Here is a 6000-nt window from a genome sequence, read left to right as displayed (position 1 = left end):
TCTTTTTCTGAGAAAGGTGAAAACTTTGATTCCCATTTTAAATCTATTTAAGTTTTTTATTTCTTCTTGGGCCAGGCTTGGCACTTCATATTTTCCCAGAAATATGCTCATTTTATCTCAAAGTCTTCCTTAAATATCCTTGCATCAATCTCAGCTGGGCATAAAGAGAGAGCTGGGAACCCACAGGAGCCAGGGGATTGGAGGGAGCTGCTCCCTGAGGCCAGAGTGCTGCAGCAATGGGCGGGAGGCTTCCAGGAGGAGGAGAGTCCTGGGGTGGGCTCTGAGCTCTAGGACCTCGCCACCCTCCAGACATCCTCCCTCTTCCCAACCTTGGAGGAGCTGATATGATAGATGAAGGGGGGAGTAGTTTTCCCTGGAGGGGGAGCAGAAAGATGCCCACACTTAGAAGCTCTGAAGTTTGTAGGAACTTCTGGAGGCTCCTCAGGGTCCTCACCTGGGGAGTGGGTGTGGTGATACCTGCCTCAGGTGTGTGCAGAGGATAACGTGGATTGTGGCATCTGCCTCAGGTGTGTGCAGGGAACGAGGTGGTCTGTGGTGTCTGCCTCAGGTGTGTGCAGGGGATAGGATGAGGACTGTGACACCTGCCCCAGGCATGTATGGGAGACAAGGTGGATTGTGGTACCTGCCTCAGGTATATACTAGGACCAGGTAAATTCATTGAGAAGTAGATGAAAAGCCCATCTCACAACAGGTGTGTATTTCATCCACATTTATGTCCCATCTTCTTCTCAGGAAATTCAGCAGTAGTGAGTCTCTGAAGGCTTTCTTTCTTCTTTTTAAAGTACAAAGGAGCAAGTCTCTGATAACAGAATTTGAGGCCATGAGATCTTGGGTCAGAAGTCATTGGAAGCTTCTTGGTGCTCCTCAAAACTACACCAAGGTACCACCTGCCCCAGGCAAGTATGAAGCAATGTGTCTCTTGGAGTGTGTCATCCATGCAGAACCCTTCCTGCCCCACAACGGGTCCCAGCTCACTGTCCAGAGAGTTTCCAGGCGGTGTGCAGGGACGGAAACCTAAACTGAGGTTCCTGGCGAGTTGAAGGAGATGAATTCAGAGTCTCCCAGACGTTTGCAGTTGGTGAGATTCAAATGAGATCTGTGATAAGTTGATAATATTGGATCAGCGTGACTCTCCTGGCTTGCATAATTGTACTGGATTATGTAAGATGTTGGCATTAGGACAAGTGGAGCGGAGAGTAAATTGGACCTCTGTGTGCTCCTCTGCAGCTTTTTTAAAGGGTGAAATTATAAAACAAATAGCTGTTTTAATTACCAGGCATGAAAAAAACCAGGAATATATGTCCCATGACTGCGATTAACCAATAATTAGAAATAGACCCAGGGGCGCCTGGGTGGCATAGTCGGTTAAGCATCTGACTCTTGGTTTTGGCTCAGGTTATGATCTCAGGGTCTTGAGATCAAGCTCTGCATCAGGCTCCACACTCAGAGTGGAGTCTACTTGAGACTCCCTCTGCCTCTAACCTCTGCCCCTTCCCCTTGCTCGCTCACTGTCTCAAATAAATAAATAAATCTTAAAAAAAAAAAAAGACCCAGAAATGAAATAATTGAAATATAAGAAATGAATGTTAAAACAACTTTTACAAGTCAAATCTATGTTATCCAAAAGATAGAAGAAAACATAAATAGGATGGGGGAGAAACAGAAGATATAGAAAAGACCCAAAATGAACCAGAGATGAAAAAATGCATTATCTGAGATGGGAGAGCACACAGCATGGGATCAACAGTGGTTTAGATACAGCAGAACAATTTTTTTTTAAAGATCGGTGGGATCTTCTAAGAGAGCAATAGACATTTTCCAAAATGATATGCAAAGAAAAATGACTGAAAAAAATGAACAGGGCAACAGTGATCAGGAAGCAATCTAACAGACATATCATTGAGATCTCTGATGGGGGAAAGAGATGAAGGACAGAGAAATATCTGAAGACATAGTTGCTGAAAATATTCAAAATTCCATTAAAAATGCTGTAAACTCAAAGATCCAGTATCTCTATGAACTCCAAACAGAAAAAAAGCAAGAAGAAACCCATACCAAAATATATCATAATCAAATTGATAAGTTGATAGAGGGAAAATCTGACAAGTAGCCAGAGATTAAAAGATATATTATGTATAGATGAAGGAAGAAAGTATATAAATAAAATTCTCATCAGAAACTATGCAAGCCAGAACACAATGGAGAGGCTTCTTTAAGGTACCGAAGGAAGAAAACTGTCAATCTAGAATTCTATACTCAGCAAAAATATGTTTCAAAATGAAGGCAAAATAAATAATTTTTTAGCCAAAATAAAAGCTGAGAGAATTTATGGTCAGCAGACTAACACTATAATAAATATTAAATAGCATTTTTCATACAGAAGGAAAATTACATCAGATGGAAATATGGACTTATACAGAGAAAGGAAGAATATTGGAAGTGACAGATATGTGGGTAAATATGACAATATTTAAATCAATTTTTAAATTTAAAACATAATTAACTTCTCAAAGGAAAATAACCATATATTAAAAGGTTTATAAGGTGAAGAAGCAAAATCTATGACAAGAGCACAGTGGACAGAAGAGGAGAGAAATGGAAGCACACTATTGTAAGGTTTTGCATTATACGTGAAGGGGAATAGCGTTATTTGAAGGCACTTTGATAAGTTAAAGATGTATATTGTAAACAAGAACAATCACTAAAGTGGAAAGATGTAGCTAATAAACCCATATCGGCGGTAAAATGGATATTTGATAACATTCATTTAATTCGAGAGGACAGAAAAACAAGAACAAAGAAATGAGACAAATAAGAAAATAAGAGGTAAGATGCTATATTTAACCCCAACCATTTATATAATCACATTAAATGCAAAAGGCCTAAACATTCCAATTTAAAAGCAGAAATTTTCAGATTGAATTAAAAAAAAATCAAGATCCAACTATACAGTATCTACAAGAAACCTGGTTTAAATGCAAAAAAACACAAATAAGTTATGGAATGGAAAAACACACCATGTAAACACTAGTCAAAAGAAAACAGGAGCTGCTATATTAACATCAAAAAAGTTTATTTCAGGATAAGAAATATCACTATGGATGAGGAAAGATTTTATAATGATAAAGGAGTCAATTCTTTAAGAGGACATAGTGATCCTAAATAGGTATGCACCTAACAATAGTGAAATACAGTTTCTTTCCATGTACACATAACAGTCACCAAGAGAGATTGCATTATGAGCCATAAAACAAGTCCCAGTACGTTTAAAAGGACTGAAATCATACCAAGTACATTTTCTAATGACAATAGAATTAAACTAGAAATCAATAACAGAGAATATCCAGAAATCCCCATATATTTGGAAACCAACACATTTCTGAATAATTCATGGGTCAAAAAATAAATCACAAGAGAAGTTAGAAAATATTTTGAATTCAGTTTTTATTCATAAAAATGAAAACATAATACTTTGAAACATACGGAGTGCAGTGAAGAAGTACTTAGAGGAAAAGGTTTGACATTAAATTATTATATTAGAAAAGATGAAATATTTCAGATTAGTAATCTATGCTCCCCTCTGAAAGAACTATAAAATGAAGAAAAAGTGAAACCCAAAGTCAGCAGAAAGAAATAATAATGAGAAAAAAATAAATGAAATAGAAAGCAGAAAAATAATAGAGAAGAATCAATAAAACCCAAACCTGTTCTTGAACAGGTTTGTTGATAAACCTCTAGCCAGATTGATCAGGAAGAACAGAAGACACAAATTATCAAAGTAAGAAATGAAAGACAGTTACTACCAAGCCTATAGATAGTAAGAGGGTAATAAGGGAATGTTATGAACAGCTTTATGCTAATACATTTGAAAACTAAGATGAAAGGTGTAAATTTCTTAAAAACCACCAACTACCAGGGTTCACTTAGGGAAGAAATAAATACAGATAACATATTTGTCTATGTGGAAAATTCAAAGGAAACTGCAAAAAAGCTGTAAGAACTTATAAGTGAATTTAGCAAGAGCACAGTGTACAAAAGGCCAATGTACAAATATTCATTGAATTTTACATGTTAGCCATGAATAATTGAAAATTGAAATTTTAAGAAATTTAAAATAGAATAAAAATTATGATATACTTAGCAATCAATTTAACTAAAATGGTGTAGGGCTCATAAACTGAAAACAACCAAATATTGCTGAAACAAATTAAAGATCTAAATAAATGGGGGAGGGGCACCTGGGTGGCTCAGTCAGTTCAGCACCCACTCTTGGTTTTGGCTCAGGTCATGATCTCAGAGTTGTGAGATCAAGCCTGGAGTCAGGCCCTGCGCTCAGGTGGGAGTCTGCTTGAGATTCTCTCTCTCCCTCTGCCCCTCCCCCCTCTCTAAAATAAATAAATAAATCTTATAAATCAATAAATAAGGGAGATATACCATGTTCATGGAAGTTTCAGTATTGTTGGAATGACAATTTTCCTGAAATTGATCTATAGATTCAATGCAATAACAACAAAAATCCCAGAATGCTTTCTTATAGAAATTGACAAACTAGTCTTAATGTTTATGTGGAAACATAAAGGTCCTAAAATAGCCTAACCAATTTTGAAAATGAAGAAAAAGATTGGGAGGCATACTATAACTCAAAGTTTATCATAAAACTAGAACAATCAAGACTGTGATATTGGCGAGATAATAAATACATAGATCAACAGAACAGAGCATCCACAAATAGACACACACATATTTGGTCAATTAATTTTTGACAAGGTTGCCAAGGCAATTCAAGGGGGGAAATCATCGACTTTTTGACAAATAATGCAGGAAAAATTGGACACTCACATGCAAAAAATAAACTTCAACACTTACTTTACACGACAAAAACGAACAAACTCAAAATAGATCCTAGATCCAAATATAAGAACTAAAACCATAAAACTTTAAGAAAAAATATGGTAGAAAATCTTGGTGACCTTGGGTTAGGCAAAACAGGACAGAAACAAAAGCACTAACTATAAATAAACTGTATAAATAGACTGAACTTTCAGTATAAATAAACTGAAAAAAAAAACCCAGTATATTGCTAAAATTTAAAAGTTTCTTCTTCAAAAGACACTTAAGAAAATGAAAAGGAAAGCCAAATACTAGGAGGACATATCTACAAATCTTAGATCTGGGGAGGAGACATCAGATGATAAAATGTCTGGGGAACAGTAGAGAAGGCTCCCCCGGCACTCTGGCTCCCCCAGCACCAAAACCAGGTGTCCCGACCCAGTGTGGTTGAGTGTTTTGATGTTATACTAAGCAGAATTGAATCTTCCAGTGAATTTCCATTTTCCAAGCAGCAAAGCCTCTCATTAGGCATGCTCACTGGCCAGGGGGTCCTACCTGGGCTAGACCGCCCTCCCTCTGGGCTATGCTCATCACAGTTGTCAAGATCCCTAACCATCACTGAGACAAAGAGGGCAGGTGAACCTGGGTCCCCTCCCTTCCACCCGTCCAAGTTGGGTGGTCAGCTTGTCTGTCAGCATGTGGACCCGCACCATGCTGGACACTTGTCTTCCTGGTTGGACATTGGGAAATGCCACCCATCATTTGTGTCTCTGGGAGGGGTATCGCTCCCCTTGCTGGCCAAGGCTGGGGTGAGGGGCAGCTGGACAAACGCTTGAGGTGCCTTTGGAAGAAATCCACCTTCAAGGCAAGAGGGTAAATGATCATGATGTGGTTATTCTGGCAGAATTTGGAGAAAAAAAATAATGTCGCCTTTATAAGGGAGTCAGCTGACTATTTTATAATTTTTCCCCAAATCGACCAAGCCATTTTCACAACATAAAGCAAGCAAAAAAATGTAATTATTTCAAGGTGTCCTTCACCTCGAACTCACTGGAGGCTCACAGCTTAGGGGTTTTAAAAAAATACATATATTTAAAGCAAATATTATTGCAAATGACTACTCTGTAATTTGGATTAATTGCTTTTGGT

This window comes from Phoca vitulina, unplaced genomic scaffold (genome assembly GCF_004348235.1).
Source record: "Phoca vitulina isolate PV1807 unplaced genomic scaffold, GSC_HSeal_1.0 scaffold2, whole genome shotgun sequence".
Lineage (NCBI taxonomy): Eukaryota > Metazoa > Chordata > Mammalia > Carnivora > Phocidae > Phoca > Phoca vitulina.
Note: the sequence above shows the minus strand (reverse complement) of the source record.